This window comes from Protopterus annectens, chromosome 2.part1, assembly GCF_019279795.1.
Source record: "Protopterus annectens isolate FY-2018-M chromosome 2.part1, PAN1.0, whole genome shotgun sequence".
Classification (NCBI taxonomy): Eukaryota; Metazoa; Chordata; order Ceratodontiformes; family Protopteridae; genus Protopterus; species Protopterus annectens.
In genome coordinates this window covers 1,187,203,666-1,187,225,935 of record NC_056729.1, presented here as the reverse complement: position 1 = coordinate 1,187,225,935, position 22,270 = coordinate 1,187,203,666, and positions in this window count along the sequence as shown.

Below are 22,270 nucleotides of genomic sequence, written 5' to 3'. Positions count from 1 at the left end.
TAGCGTAGCAGCATCCCCATGCCATATTAAAAATATATCATCACCAAATTATGCATAGTAGGAGACATTATCAATAAATAACGATTAATTTAATAAATAATTGTTCTCTCATTCTATTAAAATAAGATTGTCATGAGTTAGCACAAGATGTGCCCATCACTACCCCTTTTCTCTTGATATATGTCCTATTGTAAATGAAAATATTATTTTCTAATACTAATTCTAGCAGTATACATATGAGATTAACAATCATCATGTCCAAGTCACTCTTACTGGACAAGTAAGCTCTTGTCAGATCTATGCCCCTATCATTAGGAATTGCTGTAAAAAGCAATGTAACATCAAATGTAATAAAGAAAAAAAGAATTCTTCATGTTCTCATCATACCACTTATAAAAGCCCTCTAGAAAATGTTCACTCTAAAACATATTTGTTAAGTTGTTTATCTAAGTAAATCAGTATGGGTTCTGTTACCCAACCACAATCTGAAACTACAGGTCTTAAAGGAGGATTTTCTTTGTCCTTATTTTAGGCAGTCTGTATATGGGTTCACTGACATAAAAGTAATCAAATAGTTCAGATATGATAATACCACTCATGCAAGTCATAAATATTAGTTTTTAAAGTTTGTATCAATTTATGAACATAAAACTTTTCATGTTTTTCATAGGTATCAGCATCACCCAGCATGTCATTCATCATCTTAACATAGTTCTCACTATCAAGGGGTATTATTCCCCCTCCTTTATCAGCTTGCTTAATAAAAATATTTTCATTTGCTTGTAAATCACATAGAGCTATGAACTAATTTGAGCTCAGATCACAACATATCTTAAAAATAGAAAAGAAAAATGTTGCTTGATATCTTTCTCACATAAATTCAAGAAAGCCTCAGTTAAAGGTGTATCAGGAAATAAATGAACTTTTTTAAACATTTGCAAGCTCATTATGTTTAGAATAAATATACACGAGGTCTACATTCCTAACAAAAAGGCGCATATCCAAAAATGCATCATTTAAACTGCCACCGTTGGTTAGAATAAAAGTAAATATTTTTGTTGGAAACTAAGGTCATGTGGAGTGAAGCTGTGACTAGAGATATTATAAATCATTGTGTCTGATGAGACATGCTGTGTGTTGTCATTCTACTGATGCTGCGTCTTCCACTTCCTCTTTCTCAACCCCTTCTTTTTCTTCCTTTTTATCTATTCAACCTTGTTTGAAGTTGTAATGTCAATAGAATACCCAGTAGTGCTGGTAAGTCTGGAAAATCCCGAATATCATCTTGTTCAGATGAATTGGTGGTTCAAATGGCTTTACCTGTTTTGGCATCAATTGAATACCATTTCTCCTTGGAATTCATCAAAATTACAATGTTGAGTGGCCTCTTATTTGAGCCAATTGAATATCTGACCTGCATGAAAATCATTCCTTTCTCTCTGTTGATTAAGGTTCTTCATCGTTATCAAGCATTTTTCAAAAAACATAGCATTGTCCAAGCATTCTTTATATCTTGTACTGTAAATATTAGAAGTAGGCATACCTCTAATATGTTCATCTAATGCCAGAATATCATTTAACAAGCCAACTTCTATGGGGACAAAAAATTATTCGTAAGTATCATATAATCCATGCTGAGCTTAACATTAATGTTTGTCATTTCTTAAGTAGCTCTGGCGGTTGTTCATCGTAAGTTGGCATATATAAAATGCACAAACATCATGGGGCCACTTAAATCATATATATGCCTCAAACATTAACCTCTGCCATTGTGTTTTTTGTAGTTAATCAACTTATTTTAAAGGTCTTTCAATACTTATATTGCATTTATGTCTGTCTCATGTTGTTCATCGTTTACCTTAATGCTGGACTAGATTTCTTCTAGTATTGGATTACTAGTAATTTTAAGAATTTTATCCAATGCATTCATTCCCTCTGATGCTGTAAAAAGGATGGAGTGTAGTCAAGCTCCAGTACTCCTTTACTGGCTGTGTCACTGGTGACAATCAAATAATCCATATCAACAAAATTCAAAATGAAAGCCATCAAGGTAAATTTCAAGGCATCTTAACTTTATTTACATTAAGGTACTCTGTTTTGGATCATCTTGAACTTTACCCTGGTGGCTTTCCTCTTGAATTTTGTTAACTTTCTAGGCAGACATATTAACAGTACTACGGCTCATCCAACACCTAATTTTCCAAATAAATTAGTTTCCACAGGGCTCTTGGATAAGTGGGATTCCACTGTAAATATTTACTTTCAACATCCTACTAGAGAGGCCATTAACCTAGACTCAAAAGCTTTTAATTATAAACTAAATTTACCCATTCAGTTTTATTTTCCCAATTTGATTTTTCTACCTTAGATGCAATAGAGAAACAAGGCAATATAATAAAGTCCAGTCTGAAATGTCTATTAATTTACTAAAGTGTTCGAATTATGAGGCTTTCCAAATGGCTACACACTGATAAACTGCTTAACATCAACTCTCCCAGTGTGAAAAAAGAAACTGAAAGACAAGAGTCAGGAACTCTTGTCACTTTTAGTAAATTCAATTACTAGCTTGTATGTACACTGCCTGGAAGCTAGCAAAGATGAAATTAAGAGAGTCTGAAAGTAAATCAACTAGAAAAGGTGAAGAGAAAACATTGACTGGGAAGAATCCTGCAGCTGTTCAACAGAAAGTAGTTCAAGCTCCAGCTTTGGTGCAAGACATGGCTTTCAGTAATCTAGAGGGGAAACTAAGTCAAATGTGCGCAGAGCTTATTAAATAAATGAAACACTGAAGGAGCATATTGACTCAAATAAAAGGTTGGAAAAATGGAAGAAGCTTTAAACAGATATTGAGATGCACTGATAAAACTGCAAAAATCAGAGGTCAAAATATAGAAAAGACTGTTTGAGTATGAGACTGTTCAATAAGACAATTTTCAAAAATAGTACAATTAGAAGATGGAGCACATAGGGAAATCTAAGATTTTCTGCTGTTCCAGAGAAACTAGATGGAACAGACTATATTAAGGCACAAATAAGCAGCTGGACTGGAATTCCACAACAGTATATGTTAATTGAAAGGGCATACCATGTGTATGCTTCAAATATGGTCACGAGGAAGCAGCCAAGACTTGTATTAGCAAAGATGCAAACCTACCAACAGAAAGGGTATATTCAGACAAAACTGTGGCAAAAGGGCAAAGTATTAAAAGTTGGAGACAGGTGTGTGTGTGTGTGTGTGTGTGTGTGTGTGTGTGTAAAAAGATAAAAAGATTATTCATTGTCAACCAGGCAGAAGAGAAACAAATTTATTCCACCATAAGGGAATGTCAAAAGGCAGGTGTGGAATTCGAGCTGCTGTATTCAGCTTTCTGCAGAATATTTCTTCCTTAAGGATCAATCATTATTTAAACAAGAAACATCTTTATTAAATTATCACTTATGAGACAGGCAGTCATACATTTATATAAATTAAAACAAGCCATATTGACATAATTTTAGTTGCAAACATTGTACATCACTTATAATCTATCTAATTACTGTCAGTAGTCAAACATTACATTTCTCATTCAAATCCTGGTTTCCTTAAACTTCATTCCTCATGCACATGTATTGTTTACCAATTTCCATTTTTTTCTATGTAATTTGTTCCTACCCGTTTCTAAAGATCCCATTTCCAGTTGCGTTATCTCTGTTACTATATTCACTACTTCTAGTACAGTTGGTTTCGACTTTGATTTCTATTTCCTAGTAATTACTTTTTTGATAGCCACCATAATCAGACTCAGCAAGGACTTACTATGTCTAGGCAATTCTGATTCTGTATCTTAGTTCAAAAAATAATTTCCTTTCTCGTACCAATTTTCTCACCTAGTATTTCTGATAGTCTGCAGAGTAATTTTAAAGTATGCTAACTCATTACAGTCCAGAAAATATGTTCCCCATTACCTTTTTCTTCCCCATCACGCCTCCAACATTTGTTGTCTACCTGAGGAAAAAAATCTTTGGAGTCTACTTGGGGTATAAAAATATCTATGTAAATACTTTCAAACAAAGATCGTAAATCTTCTAGACTTTGTTGTATATTTGGGAGACATACATATATCCCCCATTAATTCTTTGTGAATTGCTTATCCAGTCTCTCTTCCCCATCCTTTTCAAACTCCTCTGATTGATTCTTATAGTTATGCAATATATTATATGCTCTACTAAGTATTCCTTTTTTAACAATAGCTTCTGTTCTACATTCTAATAAAACTCTTCCAGTGCTGGCCTTTCACTAATGATCCCCTATACTCTGATATCAATCCTTGATAGGGAAGGTAATCTCTAGCCTGCAGTCCAAATAAATGCTTGGCCCCTTCCCATTTTATCACATTTCCCTTGCTAGTTATTTACTCTCAATACCATGGTTCTTTTGCCAGTTCTCTCCAATAAATTCCAACCTCTACTTGCCTATTTTCTGTATCCCTAATTGCAGTAATCCCTATCAGCAGAATCTGCTTTCTCCATTCTTGTGTTGGCTTAGTTTATAGAATACTTTCAGTTATTTATTTATTTATTTATTTATTTATTTATTGGCATTTGTTTACTGGGAAAGTCGACTGGGCCAAAAGAACCCATTTTTAGTGGAGGCCCAGGGAGAAAAATTCCACAATGTAAGTTAGCACAACAATACATAAAATATATACAACAGCTAGTAGATAACACTACAGTATAATAAAACAGACAGAATTATACAAAATTATTAAAGAGTGTGGAAACACATGATATGTCCAGATTTGTGTAGGTATAAGCTGCAAACAGTATAACAAAAACAGACTGGGTTATACAATATTAGAAAAGAGTGTGCAAGTACATGGTATGTACAGATTTCTGTAGGTAAGAGTTACAAAGTAATGAAGTAATTGTATTATACAATAAATGCAAAGTAAGAAAAAACAAAAATGGTGGCTTGGCAGTATTTTTTTAGTTATTTAGATAATATAAGTAGCACAGTAGTACAGAGTAGGAAGGAGATGTAGATAAAGTGAAAGCTAAACTATTTGTTTTGAGTGGTGATAGAAGGTTTGAAAAAAGTGAAGATATAAATTAAGGTATGGAACACTTAGAGTGTGTAGAGTCAGGTTATGGATGGATGAGACATCTGCAATGCCTTAGGGTGGAGAGGTGTTGCAGCAAAGATTTTTTTAAAGGAATAGATAACTACTGGAGGTTCGGATAGCTGATGGGAATATAATATTCTGTGTAGTTATTCTCCTTAAGGATCTGCATCCAAAATCCCAGTTTCTCCTTTGTTCTTGAGCTTCTCCCCTATTTCATCATAATCCCTTTCCACTTTGAATTATAGGTTTCTATTTGTGCTTTGTATAGGAGCCTTAAATGTGTAGCTCTGAAATACCACTTCAAATCCGGTAATCCCGGACCACCTTGTTCTGTTGGAAGAATCAGCTTATCCATTTAGCTGTTGCTGTCATCCCCTCCTAGATAAAATCCTTCAGCTCTTTATTAATTGCTATCCACATCTTCTCCTCTGGTTAATAAAAGTATGCCTGACCTTGCATAAAACTAAAGGGACTAAAACATTTTAACTGCTTGTATCTTGCTATCCAAATCCATAAAACAGAAATTCCAATTTCTCAGTTTTTGTATTATCTTTTGTTTAGTCTCTTCCAACATATTCTTAGCTGCCACAGCAGAATCCTTTTTAATCCGTACTCCTAAGTACTTCATTTTATCATGTGCCCATAAATATGGATATTGTTAAACAAATTTGTTTGTGGGTACATAATTTACAGCTATTGCCTTTGTTTTAGCTTCATTAATTTTGTTTCCAAAAAGATTTGAAACTGTCTCAGAATGTTCCATAACACAATGAAATGTCCTTTTCTAGTTTTATCTGGTACAAAATAATATCATCTCAAAATATAGCCAGCCTTTCTTGACTGCAATACCAATTATATCCTTGCATTTCTGAATCCCTTATTTTCTTTGCTAAGGTTCTAAATATAATGCAAATAACAAAGGGGAGGATCAGTTATTTTTTGATGCAGAACAAGCAAAGGAGGAAATACAGACGTTTCTGTAACAAAAAGTGAGCCATCAAGTAGAAGGAGACTCTATGTCCTTTGTTATCAGAAGAATGAGAAGCAGAGAGAGTTTGGTAGTTAACCCTTTTCCACTGTTCCAAAGAAAATGCTTGACATTCAGAGAAAAGCACAGGAATTGATTAGAAGAATTGGGAGTACCTCGGAATTGAACTAGAAAATGAAACTGTGAGATAGAGATGAACAGGAAGAGGACCAGCAACAAAGAAATTAATGAACAAATGTGAGACTGCAAAGCATCTGTTGCAATTGTGAAATATGTTGTATAAGAAAAAGGTGGAAAGGATGGACTTTTGTTGACTTTGTTAAACTTGTGGAGAACTGGAAGGCATTTGCCTCACTTCATGTCATTAATGTTTAGAAATATACTGAAGGGAGGGGAAGAGGAAGGAAAAAGTTAACTGTAAGTAAAACAATTTCTGTTCTTAAAAGTATTTCTATGAAACTTTTCATGATATAAATTGCATGTTTTAATAGTTCTTGTATATAATAAAGATACTAAAGTAAACAGAAGCCTTTTTTCTTTTCTTTTTCTTTTTAGTATTAAGAAATGTAGCCATTACAATGCAAAAAGAGGCTAGATAAAAACATGTTACATAAATATGCTGTAATCTTGGGTTGCTGAGGTTAGGAAAGGGGGTCCAAAAGCACACAGATTATAATATATGTAGCGCTGATATATTCTCTTTTACTTATACTTAGGTAAATGTCTGGATTAAGATCCTTGGCTTAATCTAATAACAAGTGTTAAGTGGAAACAAGAGTACACTGAATATAATGGCAAATTTTCCTTTAGCAATAAATGTTTCAGCTTGTCTTTAGAAATCTGCAGCTGAAGACTACATTTTTTTTGTTATGTTTTCATGGCGACATGCTGAAAATAGGACAATAAAAATCCAGAATGTTAGTGTTTGAGAGAATAAAAGTTAATTACTGTTAGAAGCATGATTTCTTGAAGGACAAGCGTCAGTGTTTTCTGGAAGCATCCAAGTTGTTTTTCACACCGGGGTGGGGGGGGTAAGTTAAAAAAGAATATACTCCAATTAGTGTAAGTAGGAGCACATGCAGTGACATGTGTCTTAGCATAGATAACCTCAGTTTTAGGTTAATTAAGGCCTGTTTTAGCAGCTGCCTATTTGGGACAATGTTTTCCTATTAGGAGGATTAAAGATCATTATTTGAAGATGTATATAATTTTGTGTGTTTGTATTAAGTTAACAGGTTATAGGGTGTTTGGCAGGAGTTTGTTTTTTTTTTTTTTTTGAGGGTTTTCATCAAAACAAAAAAGCCTGGTAAAATGTGACATAGGTTCTAATGTTGATAATAAGAAAGAAACTGTATAAAAGATTAACCTGCCAAACATTAGTTGCTGCATGTGTTACAAAAGCTGGAAACAGACATTTAAAAAGGCTGTTATATATAATAGGTGGGAATAATGATTCCTTACAATGGTGACACTTTCCACATTATCTTGGAATGTGAAAGGTCTCACAGGTATAGACAAAAATGAAAGAATATTTAATTATATTAAGGAATGCAGGGTGCAAATAGCAATGCTACAGGGCATGCATTTGGTAAGAACTGAGTATGTGAATTTGATACAGAATTTCAGGATGGATATTCAACAGAATACCAGGGACAAAGGAAAAGAGGAGTACTTACATTAATTGGTAGGGGAGCTCCAACAGTGATAGAAGAGGAAAAAAGATAATGGCAGATTTGTGGTAGTTTGGGGCCACTGCAAGGGATGAGAATTACATTGATATGTATTTATATTCTACCTAAAACTGCTATTATGGAGCTTTAAAAAAGGGAGAAATAATTAGCTTTCAGTAGAGAAAATTACACACACACACATATATATATATATATACACACACACACACACACACACACACACACACACACACACACACACATATATATATATATATATATATATATGAAGACTGAACATTTAAGAAAATATTTAGTTTGCAAGACGTGAATTCAGTAGTAGGAACTTGGAGAGAATTTACATATTATTCCTCAAGGTACAATAACAGGGCTAGACAAGACAGAAATTATATTTCACAGAAGCATGTGCATTTAGCTTATACTTTGGCACACATCCAATAACTATTTTAGATCATGCACCAATAAATACTAAGATAAAAATGCAGGGTAATGAAGTAAAAATGAGACACTGATGCTTCCCAACCTACCTGGTAAAAATAGAGGATTTTAAGGAATGGGTAGGGGAAATTATTTGGGAGTTATTAGACAAGATATAAAGCACTCCAGAAGTTATAACTAGTTTATGGGATAAAATAAAAGTGGAGTTTAAATATAGGGTAGAAATAAAAGAAAAATATATATGGTTAAGAAGTAACAAGAATTACTTAGAGGAGCTGACAATGGTTAAAGTATTACAGAATAAGGGGAATCTTACAGAACAATAAGAAGCCCAATTGCAGAGTACTACAGAAAATAACAGAATACCTGGATAACATAGGTCTCAATCTTTTAAGAGGTCAGTGTGAAACACAGACCCCCGACAATGTGTGACAAACAGGCAAAATGTGGAACACCCTATTTTCTCACTGCGCGAAAAGGCACCATTTCCATGGTGCCAAGCTGAAGTTTTCTTTCAAGCAAAATCAGTAAGTTGAAGTATATATGAACCAAGAGTAAACACTGTACAAAAAAAGTGTGTAACCGAAGTAAAAAAATGTACTGTATAATCAGAAAAACACTACCATAACTAAATGCGGAATCCATAACAAATCATTTACTTAGAATCAGAAAGCGAAAGCAGCAATTCTGCATAAGACTAAGCACTCATAACCTAGGCAATTTTCCACTGAGCAATTCACATGATTTTTTAAACAATACCTCTCAAGTGTTCATTATAAGGAAAATTTCTCACTTTGAGTCTTAAAATGTCCATGTTCCTTGAAGTTCCACATTGAAAGAGTCAGTCACACAATCAGTTTTAAAACAATTTTAACAAATATTCACAGAAAATACATAATTATAAGTATAAAGTAACTAATTTTTGTCATCCTGTGAGTTCCTAGCTGAAGTTATTATTATTAGTGAGCTGTTCTGCCCTCCTACAGATAGTGAGGAAGGAGAGCTCAAGGTACAACCCTGTAAACATAAAACACTTAAGCTGTGAGAATCCCCCCACCACTAAATGCACAGCCCCTATACTTTACAACACCAATACACTGTAATACACAAAAGACTTAACTAATATTCATGGTAAATAATACTAAATCCTATTACTCAGCAAAATAACTTAATATTTTTTTTTTATTATGTGAGCTCCAAGTTGAAGTTATTAGTAAACTGTTCTGCCTTCCTACAGAGAGTCCAAATACTGGCAACAGAAAAAATATGACAGAGTGACACTACCACTCTAAAAAATATTAAGCTGACAGACCTTGCCTAGTCCCCACCCAATGTACTGCAGAGAACTCAGCTATCCTGTAGAACACAAACTATAAAAATATACAAAAGCTTGCCTGTTCTTTCTCCACTGTTCTAGCAAAACCTGGACTAAAAATTAGGCATTTACCTGTAGCCAAAGATGCACCAACAAAAGATATGCTTCCCAAGATAAGAAATCACAAATCATTTTGTGAGTAGTGGCTTGCACACTGTACTGCAGTTTCCACTCTCCACCATTCTTTCTATCTGTTCCACAATCCTAATAACCTTTCTTTAAAGTTGAACTGCTGCAGTCTCCAGAAGTTTGCTGGCTGAAGAAATAATCATCCAGGCCAGAAACCTCCTGAATCCTGATGCTGCTGCCCTCTTAAAGAAAAACCCATTGTTGCTCCCAGCAATATGACATTGCAGAGGCATGAAAATGGTCACCCAGAAGTCTCTCACTGATTATTTTTCCACTTCTCCTGGTCAGCTCACTTTGCATCAGTAGTTGACATCTGATTGGCTCATATTACCTGTATGACAAATGGCTATTTTTGCAGTATATAAGCCAATCGGAATGTGCAAAGTGGAACCAACATTCTTAATGCAAAACAGTGGAACTTTGTGAGTTCTGTGCCTTAAATGTGGTGCTTTCTGCCTAATCCGGAGCACGTGGCAGCTCAGCTGGATAATATGCATGAGTTTAGAAAGATTGTTGTTAAGCAACTGTTTTTTGATAATAACTCCATATCACAAAAACTTTTGGCACATTGACAGGCAACAGAAAATAGAAATAATTGATGCCAAACTTAGGAAGCCTGGAACAGGAAAACTAACTAGAACTCCTGTAGTGGAATTAGAAATATTTCAGAAATTCAGAAATTTTATGAAAATTTGTATAAAGCAGAGAATTTAATAAATCTAGAAAAAGCACAACTTGAAATATTTATGGAAAACTTAAATATGGCAACATTAGAGGTAGATGGGGCTAAACTACTAACAGTTAAGAGGAGATGAGATAAAATGGCGGTGTATAACCAATCTGCAGGAAAGTGTCCAGGAATAGATGGTATTATTGTAGAGGTTTGGAAGCTAGGAGGGAAGAAAGAAATAAAGATTTGTATTTTAAAAGGATGGGAAGCACCGACATTTTGGAAAATAGCTGTGGTGGACGTATTACCAAAAGACAGTAAATACCCATCAGATCCAGATTCATATTGGTCCATTTCAACTTTAAACCATGATCATAAAGTGTTTATGTCTGTAATGGCCAAAATAATGGCAAAGGTGTTGCCAAAACTGATAGATTGGATCAGTGTGGTTTTGTAGAGGGGAAGCAGACATTTTAAAACATTAATAGAACAATGATGATCCAGAGGATGGCAGAATTAAAGAAAATACTAGTGTTGCCTGTGGGTCTTCATGCAGAGAAAGCCCTCGAGAGTGATATGGGCTTTTATGAGTAGGACAGTGGAAGCATTTGCATTTCCTGATAAAATAAGGTTAATTAGGAGGATATATGAGGGATAGATATAGGGCAGAAGTAAACATGAGAGGGTTCCTCTCTGATAAGTTATTTCTGAACAGAAGAACCAGGCAGGGTTGTCTTCTTTCCTCTTTGTTATTTGCATTATATTTAGAACCACTGGCAAAGAAAACAAGGATATAATTGGTATGGTATTCAAGAAAGGTTGATTTTATTTGCAGATTATATTATTTGTACCTGACAGAACCAAAAAATGACATCTCTATATTGTGGGACATTCTGAGATAGTTCTGGGTATTTTCAGGATATAAAATTAATGAAGCTAAAATAAAGGGTATAACTAATATCTATGAACCCACACATGAATTGGTTCAGGAATACCTATATTTATGGGGACATGATAAAATGAATTATTTAGGAGTATGGATTAAAATGATTCTATTATGGTAGTTAAGGATATGTGGAAGAGACTAAACAAAAGATAATACAAAAATTGAGAAACTGAAAGCTCTTGTCTATGGATATGGATAGCAACATACAAACAGTAAAAATGTTTTAGTTCTTTCAATTTTATACACATGACAAGCTTATTTTTATCAACCAGAGGAGAAGTCGTGGATAATAATTAATAAAGAATTGCATGATTTTATCTGATACTTCAAATAGATCAAGAAGGTTTAGGATTACTTAATTTGAAGTGATATTTTAGAGCTACACGGTTAAGGTTCTTATACATAACACAAGCAGAAAACTACAATTCAAACTGGAAAGGGATGATGATGAAGTGTGTGGGGAGGTATTCAAAAAATAAGGAAAGTGTAGGAATTTGGATATGGGATGCCTAGAAAAGGGTAGGAGTAAATTACACAGACAAATGAAAATTGTGGGAACAATACATGCAAAATATGTTTTGGAGGAAGAAAGAAGTTTAAGAGATGGCAGAAACTGAACAATGTATGTGGTTTGATTATATTGTGTAGAACAACATATGAGATGCGTAATGTTTGTAAATGTTAATTTAAAATGTTCAATTACTTTTATAGAAATGTAAATTTACCTATGTCACAAGTGATAATTCAATAAAGATGTTTAAAAAAGTGCTGGAATCATATCCATCAAGATTTGTGTAGGCAGGCTAGAGACTGGGATTTGGGATGCAGACCTTTAAGGAGAATAACAATAATCATACAGAATATTGTATCCACAAAACAACAGAAAGTATTCTAAAAACTAAGCCAACACCAGAATGGAGAAAGGAGATTATGTTAATAGGGATGACTGGAATTAGGGATATAGACAATAGGCAAGAGGGGGCTGGAATTTATTGGAGAAAACTGGCAAAGGAACCAAGGTATTGGGAGCAACTAACTAGAGAGGGAAAGGTAATAGAATGGGATGAGACCAAGAGTTTATTTGGACTGAAAGTTAGAGATTGCCTTCCCTATCAAGGATTGATATCAGAGTACAGGAAAACAGAAAGAAATAGGGGGTCCTAAATGAAAGACCAGCACTGGTAAAGTTTTTAATAAACTCTAGAACAGAAGCTCCCATTAAAAAAAGAATAATTAGTAGAGCATATAAAATATTGCATGATAACTATAAGAGTTAATCAGAGGAGGTTAGAAAGGATTGGGAAGAGAGATTGGATAAGCAGTTCACAAAGAAACAATGGGAGGATATATGTATCTTTCCCAAATATGCAACAAAATCTAGAATATTTAGGATTTTTGCTTGGAAATATTTACATAGATATATTTATATCCCAAGTAAACTCTAGAGAATTTTTCCTTAGGTAGGCAACAAATGTTGGAGGTGTAACAGAGAAGAAAGAGGTACTTGAGAACATATTTTTGGGAGTGTAGTGGGTTGGCAGAATTTAAGGATTCCCTGCGGGATGCAGTCTTGGAGATGCTAATTGGGAGGATTGTTGTGATGAGGGAGATGATTTTTCTGAGTTATGATACAGAATTGGAATTGCTTAGACATAGTAAGGCCTTGCTGTGTCTAATTATGGTGGCTGCCAAAAAAGTAATTAATAGAAAATGGAAATCAAAATCTAAACCAACTGTATTAGAAGTAGTAAGTATAGAAACAGTGATAAAACAACTGGAACTGAGATCTTTAGAAATGGATAGAAGCAAACTACATATGAAAAAATGGGAATTGTGGGAACAATGCAAACATGGGAGGAATGAGGTTTAAAAGAAGGCAGGACTTAAATGAGCTATGCAATGTTTGAAAATGATTTTAAATGATGTATAATGTTTGCAACTGGGAGTGTGTCAGTACGGTTTAAAATGCTTGCAACTAGGATTGTGACGGTGTGATTCATTTTTATTTATATAAATGTATGATTGTTGTCATAAGTGATGGTTTAATAAAGATGTTTCTTGTTAAAAAAAAGGGGCAGGAATGGAATAATTTATGTCATGTCGCTTAGGTTATAGGATATATAGCAATATATGTGAAGTATAATGTTTGTTAACGTTAATTTAATACAATTTGATTACTTTTGTATAAATGTAAATTTACCTATGTCACAAACAAGAATTCAATAAATGTGTTTAAAAAAGATTTGTGTAGGCAGCCTGTATTGAATATTCCTTTATCTGTACTATATCTAGTCAAAATGAACCTTTTCTCTGAATTATTTTTATATCACTTCCACCTGCCAACACACTTATTAAAATATTGAAAATGTTACATTTTAAACTGATTACATTTATATGCTCAACTTGGCTATGGATCCAATTTGCTGTGGATGGCAATATTTGGCTACAGTACAATGAAATGCAGGCTCATTTTTGGTCCACTTGCTTTTAATTTGAGATTTTTATTAATCATAAAAAATGAAATTGTCATACAGTGCAGTCTACTCTGGAGACTGTCCCCTTGTTATAGTGTATGAGATTTCTATCATATTAACATACAGTCATGTTTATATAACACATAGGCTTTGTCTCAGAGTTACAGTTGTAAACATTTTTCAGATAGCATTGTAAGTGTCATTTCATATTTTATACTTTAACACATATGATGAATTAATAATAATTCTCAAGACTATACCCACATCTCATTATTGTATAGTTTTGAGTATCTCCTATCTGTCTAAATGTTTTCCTGTCCAAATTTCCTGTTGCATTATTTGACTCCATAGTGCTCATTTGTTCCTACATAAGGAACTGCAACTGACTTTTCAGTTTCTCTTCTCATGATCTCTAATTTCCTTTATCAGTTCTGTCCCACCTTTTATCTGATGTTCTTTGTTGATTTCCTTTGTTTCACGATAGCATTCTTTGAAACTAGCAAAAATAAATTAATTAAATTCATGTTTTCCTTCCAGCCTGTCATTATACCAACTTAGAATGTTTTTTTTTCATTAATTACCATTTTTTATTTAGAATTCTTCCTATCATATGTTGGATATCCTTCTTGTATTGTATTAATTTTGGACAGGACTATGAATGTGCTCCCAGTCTCTGATTTCTTTCACACCTCCAGGATCATAAGCTATGTAATTTTGATGGAGTATAAAAAGCGTTTGTCAAGACACTTGCAGCCAAATATTGTAAATTGTCCAGATATGGTTACACATTTCAGTACTAGACAGATATCAGACCAGTCTTTCTCCAATAAAGATAAATTTAACAGCATGTTACATTTTTTGCCTCATGTTATCCATTGCATCCTTTTTCTTACCCCTAATCCTCTTTATAGCTTACCTATAGGTTTCCTATTATTCCCATTGTTTTCCTATTATTCCCATTGTTTGTTCTAGATCCTATCAACAATCTTACCAGCTGTGGAACTTTTCCCCCTCTCTGTTTCATTCCTGCCTTGTGTTTTTAGATTATTGTGGTTAGACGCTGATATGACATATAATAATTTTCACAAAATCCTAGCTGCTTCTTAGCTAAAGTCCAATTTATTACAGCTCCCCCAGCACACAATATTCCCATTAAATAGATTTACCTTCCCTAAGATAACAAGTTTTGAGAACCAGATTAGTCTGATCTATGCTTGAACTTATTGCAATAATTCCCTCTCCAATTTTCAAATGCTTTCATTCCAATATTTTTTAATGCTTTGTATATATTATTTGGGGTTTGTTATTCTTTTCTTACAGATGGTACTGGGTACCATACAATAAATATTTTTGTTTCTTACCTAATGCCACAGTGCCTGATCATTTGTTTCCATTTAAGATTGTAGTCCTTATCTTTTGTGTGTGTGTGTGTGTGTGTGTGTGTGTATATATATATATATATATATATATATATATATATATATATAGGGTCTACCTGATAACACCGACATGCCAAAACACCGACAACTAAATAACCGACATGAAAAAAACGACAAAAAAAGAAAGTTTAAAAACACGAAACTTCACATGGCTGACAAACCAAATTCTGGGCAATCAACAAAACAAATACCTTTCCCGAAAAACACACACACAACACAAGCACACCAAAAACCTTACAAACCTACACTAAACCTTACATACACAACTATCTATGCACTAACCTTAACCCAAACCCTAACCCTAAGGTCCGTCACTATCACACACTTACCTTACCCGCACCCTAACCCTAACTCACTTAATCTGCCCCTAACCCTTAACTCTGTCACTGTCGCACACTTACCTTACTTGCACCCTAACCCTAACTCACTTTATCCACCCCTAACTCTCATGTCCGTCACTATCGCACACTTACCTTACCTGCACCCTAACCCTAACTCACTTAACCTGCCCCTAAACCTAAAGTCCGTCACTATCGCACACTTACTTGACCCGCACCCTACCCTAACATCCGTCACTATCATACACTTACCTTACCCACACCCTGATCCTAATGTCCCTCCCTATCGCACACTTACCTTAACATGTCAGTGTTCTCAGCGTCGGGATTCTCAACTGTCGGTCTTCTCCATTGTTGATCTTCCAGTGTCGGTGTTCTCATCGTCGGCATTGTGCACTTTCCGCATTTTCAGGAAGACCCATATACAGATGTCTCAGAGGGTTAGTTTATCCCAGCCAACTTTCACTTCATCTTCCTATAAAATTGCTTTTTCACATTGTGCAATCCTTCCCAATATTCTTTTTTTTGTGATAGCCTGCTCCACATATGCAACTTGAGGAATCACAGATATTTAAAACTTGTATTAAGTGGTGCAGCGGTTAACGTTGTTGCCTCACAGCAAGAGGTTCTCCAGTCTGATTCTCTGCTGGGGTGCTTTCTGTGCTGAGTCCGCATGTCCTCCCTGTGTTTGCATGGGTTTCCTCTGGGTACTCATTTCCTACCACATTCCAAAGACATGCGTCTGGAGCATTTCTCCCAGGGCCTCCACTGAAAATTGGCTTGCTCTACATCGGACTTTCTTGGTCAACAAATGAAGTTTCTATTTGTTCAGATTTTTGTTTTCATCTTATCTAAGTAAAATTGTGGGTATTGTTGACTTGTTTTTTAACAATATTCCTAAAGTCTTCATTCTGAAATTACCCCAAATGTAGGGATATCGCTAGACTAGAATATACAATGGGTTCATAATTTATTGAAATTGTGTGTGTCATTTACTGATTCATCTTATATCCCTTTCTGCAAATGAATACAGGACTCTAAAGAGTTTTGGCAGATTGTCATTGCCAATGACTAGAGCTAATTATCTTGTCAGTCTGTCAGCTGTTATCCTTGTGTCTCACTTTGTCTTATTCTCTGGGCAAGGGTGAAGTATATTAGGCAAACAGGAATGGGAAAAGTGGGCAACCCTACTTTGCACCTCTTTCTAAGCTTATCACCTGAACTAATTTGTCATCTAATTTTAAAACTGTTACTGAGTCTTTATACAAAATGATAAGTACTCCTTCTACTTTTAAACTTAGACTTGTCCATAAATAATCTGAATATACTTTATCAAGTGCTTTTTATGTGTCCAAACTAGCCAACAGCATCACTTCCCCTGCCCCCATTTTTGTACCCCATGCTGAATAATTATGCTTGATATGAAGCCACAGTGATAGAGACTGACCAGCATAAGGATTACCCAATTAGTTATTATTGCTATAAACAATTAATGGTTGAGTAGGAAAATTTCTATATAGGTGGCTGGGTTGGTTTGATTTTTCCCACCATTAGGTAATACCATCAGTACCACTTGTTTCCATGAACTTGGGATTTTCTGGGTTATTACTTTATTGAATAATATATGCCATAGTTTGATTACAGAGTCTCCCTCTCCATAATTCTAAGGGAAATCCATGAAGAGCCATTGATTTGTTGTCTTCTGTTTCCTTAATAATGTTTTAGTTTCCCTCACTGTTATAGGCTTAACTAGCTCCCTCACTTCCCTTCTCCCAAGTTTTGGCAATATTAAACTTCCCAAATATATTTCTGCTTTGATATTTCATTCTTCCTCTCCTTCCTGCTTTTTATAGCATGGGAAAAGAACCACTTAGCCACAATGTTGAACTTTGCCCTTTCCTCACTGTAGTGCGATCTCAGAGTTGGTATATTTAGTTGGGGGTGGGGGGCGGCTTTGTCCCCCACATCGGTGGGTTAGATTTGCTTCATTTTTTTTTGTTATGTTGGGTTAATGGTTGTTTTCCTGGTGTTAGTTTTGGATATTCTGGGTGTTCGATGTTCTGCAGTTTTGGCGATGTCATCTCGATGATGTTGGATTTGATGAAGTGGTAATTTGATACTTTGAAGTAGACCCATATATCCATATATAAACAATGTCTTACCTTTGATCACCATGTCTTCACAACGGTAAGAAGGGTATTCTTTATTGCTCCTCTCATAAGTAAGGGCATTGCCTCTAGAAAAAAAAAAAGAAGTTATAACCTCCTTGTACTCTTCCCTCATCAGGCCAATAATTGAGAGTACAAACCCCTTTTGGTATGCACCTTTCTAAGCACCTGCAGCAGTTGGAGAGACTGCAGAGGTACCTCACAAGGAAAATTCAAGGTCTTCAGCATTTGTCCTATGTGGGTTGTCTGAAATCACTGTCTCTTTCTTCTCTTTCATACAGACTACTCAGATGCGATCTCTGCCTTGCATATAAGGCAATCTCTGACCCTGCTTTATTGGAAATGCTGCATATCTGCAAGTCAAATGATACATGGGTTACTTGCTCTAAAAACCTTAACCTGGTATGTGACATTAATAGAATCTGCTGGAGGGACAGATTTGTATCCCAAAGGTTACCACACTTTTGGAACAGACTCCTACTTGACATCAAACAGAGCACCTCACTGGCCCTCTTCAAATGCAGTCTAGATGATTGGATGGGTAACCATAAATTCACCTTGGGGGTTCCACCTCTGTCCCTCTTGGACAGGGGCAATAGGTGCTAATCATGGAAATAAGGGTAGAACTTGGCTAGGCTTATAAGGGCCCTAGGACCACTAGCCTAGTAACTTCCTATGATCCTATGAATATTACTTTCCCATTGCCAATATCCATGAATCAGTAGAAATCTGTTTGGGGGGGTCTACGTTTTCCTCTTCGACTAATATATATATATATATATATATATATATATATATATATATATATATATATTTACTATCATAATCCACAAGTGCATGCTGTCGAATGGTACAACATCATCGAAGTACAGTTTCAAAATGGCTAAACATCGAACTGAAACATGGTGAACTGCATCACCGAACATTGAACGGTACATGTAATCCAATGGCCACATTTCCATAACAGTGAATGTCGAACCATTGATATTAACATGGTTTGACATGGGGGTGTAGGGAGTAAAAACTTTTTCATTTTCGACATTGCAGTTCGGCGACATGAATAATCAATGGAGTGCACTTCTGGATTATGATAGTAAACCACACACACACACACACATATATATATATATATATATATATATATATATATATATACACACACACACACACACACACACACACACACACACACACACACACACATATATATATATATATATGTGTGTGTGTGTGTGTGTGTGTGTGTGTGTGTGTGTGCCTGTGTGTGTGTAAACACTTCCTAATATTACTTTCCCATTGTCATAGGATGATAGGAAGTTACTAGGCTATTGGCCCTGAGGCCCTTATAAGCCTAGCAAAGAGTTTAGCTGATGTATAGACAAATCAGCACCCTGTTGTCAATATCCATGAATCAGTAGAATCCATTTGGGGGGGTCTACATTTTCCTCTTCTACTAATAGTCAGCATCTTCTATCTGTTAATATTACCGCTGCCTTCTTCTTTGCTCCTTCAGGTTCAGCTGCATAACTCTCTTTTGCACTTTTTCTATAAATTTTTGATTTTCTTTTTGTTTAAGTATTTTTTGTAACATAATTATTTGATATAGTTTCAGACGTCTTTTTTTTTTACTTTTTTCATATATGTTAGTGCATTTATGTTCCAGGAAAATATCTTAAGATCCATTTATTTTTCACATGGTAACTATTGTACCTCTTGCACTGTGCCATTGCGTACCTTTTTAGCTCTTATTTAAGATTTCTCTCTTTAAAATTCCAAGTGTCAAGTCCTACATTTTCATATGTATCCTTTTCATTACTACTTCCAAAAATATATGTAGTAACTTCTTCAGAAACCTTATTCCCCCTTCCTATATTCCAAATTATTTTAATAAAATCATCTCACCAACTGCAATAACCTAATAACTATTTACAACAAGTTTAACTCAAAATGGATTGCTTCCTTCTCACCTGTAGCTGAGTACCACTCAGTTCAGCATAAAGTTTATTTAAGCAGTTGCATTAAAGACCCTAATGTAACTTCCAATTTTCCCAATCATTCCTCCTGGTCACAGGGCTAGATCCACCACATGGCAACTAAGGTAATTACCTAAAGCCAGTTGCTATGAGAAGGGCTCCATAAACATTAAAAAAAGTCCCACTCTCACAAGCATCCCCCAACCACTATCACTTGGGGATCCTTGGCTGCTCTTGCTGTGTTTTCCTCTCTCTTTCATTGGCTTCAATGCTGCACCATTTGAGTCAATGAGAAAAAATTCATTCATGGAGCACAAAACAGAGTAGCACAGAACTTACAATGTGGTCTTCCATATTCACCATTCTCCAGACTGCCTAAGAAAACCTCCCTGGTGCTTTTGCTTTACTTGAACAAACAAAAGGGTGTGGGTGTGTCTCTGTGTCTATCTGTCTGCCTCTCACCCTTTAATGGAGGTGTGGCTACAGAAGATAAGGCAGCAAGCTCAAAATAAGAATTAACCTATCCTGCAAGCTTGAACAGTCCCACTCGACATGCTTATACTAAGAAACTGCCAGTGTACTCAAACTAAAGAACAGTCTGCCTTCTAAAACATTCTGGTAAATCACTAAGGATTACATGTGGTTAATAATGCCATTCTTTAAAGTTTCATAATTCTTATTATTCAGAAAATACTGCATAGGAACATATTTTGAGTCATATTCACACCCTACCTTTTTGGCATGTGTACTAATCAGGCAAACCTCATCTCTCATAGACAGCCCAGGAGTTCAGTCTAGTTAAGTGACTTGCTCAGAGTCATGCAGTAGACAAATGGAGGTGGAAAAGGCCAGAGCTTGTACTCCTGACCATAGGAAACAGCTCATTAAGAGAGTGGAGCCCTAATCCTTTACACCAACTGTCACACCTTTGTTAACTTCTTAATTTTCTGATAAATCACTGAGAATTACTGTCAATCAATAATGCCAGTCATTAGAGTGTCAGAGTTTTACTGCTAAGAAAATGCATGTTGATGCAATACCTATTGCTCTGTTAACTTTTTAAGTGAATTGGAGTTACATGGCACTTAAGGCTCTGAGATGTTAAACTGCTTCTTTTAGGCAAAAGTACAGTATTTGAATCTTTCACCTCCATGTGCCTACTGTGTGATTTTGAGCAAGTTACTTAGTGAGACAGAGCTTTGAGGTCACCCCTGAAAGAGACAATTTATTCACTGGTTTGCCTGGTTAACAGATAAAATATTTAAGATGTGACCCTTTGGGGGCCTTAGTCCCCCCATTATTTTTTACTTTAGTCAAGAATTCTTCAGCAAAGTTGTTGAGAGGTATTTTAGTCTGTTCCTTGTAAAATGTATGGCTTTCTGGCAAATTAATTGTATAAATTAATTGTAGTCACTAAATAATGACATGCGTGTGAGTTTCAGAATTTGCATCCTTCAGAAAATGTTTTTTTCAAATTACAAACACATGCAAAAATGCAGAGAAACCCTCTTCTTTGGCATTGATAGAATCTAGGAAGTGATAAGAGAATATTGTATCTCATTTGAAGCTCAAACCCAAGACCTATCTGAAAGGAAAAAGCTCTTAAGGGAAAACTCAGTACCCTCTGTTCAGAGGCTCGTGTTGGTCCAGAATAAGTGAGATGTCTTTGAGTCCCAAATGAGAGCTAATATTTTCCTTTCACTTCTGTAATTCTAACAACACCCAAGCAGAGGAATTATCTATATTTATGTGTATGTGTTTATAATCTGATGTTATTCACTTTGCTGGGGGGGTCATATGTGAAAGAAAGCGTTCTTGAGGAAAAACTCAATATCATCTATCCAGAGGCTCTTGTTAGTATGGTTTTGAGTCTTAAATGAGAGCTCAATTTTTTTTCATTTCTGTGATTTCAGAAAACACATGGTAATGTAAAGTTTATTATTCTAGCAATTTTCTAAGTATATAAGATAGATATTTAAAATATGTTTCTAAATTTGTGTCTTTGTATCTGATTCTTGAGCTAAGATTTTAAGGGGCTGAGGTGAGGTGCAGTGGGTTGCACTGTACGGTTCTGACAGCCGACAGCTGAGATACATTAATGAATCCATTCACTTGATCTCAAGTAGATATCTGAGGTATACAGCTATACATGTGGCTTTAATTGATGTGTATGTGTGTGTGCATGCATGCACATGGATTATAGTTCTTAACTATCCCTGAATTTTTTCCCTCATACTTGTGGTCTGTGCTTCATACATGTTGTGGCTTTCTGGTAAAATGTTGTGGGCTGCAGTCACTAACTAATAACAAACATGCAAGTTTCAGATTACTACCCTTCAGAAAATGCTTGCTAACACAAAACCTGCTATGCTTGCAACTTTCTAAGCATGTAAGACAAATATCTAAACATCTATTCCTGATTTGGGGTGTTTAACTCTGATTTATGAGCTAAGAGATTGGGAAGATATGTGGATGCAGTGGGTTGCACTGTATGATGCTCACAGCAGTGAACTGAAATACATGTCTATGTCTTTACTTA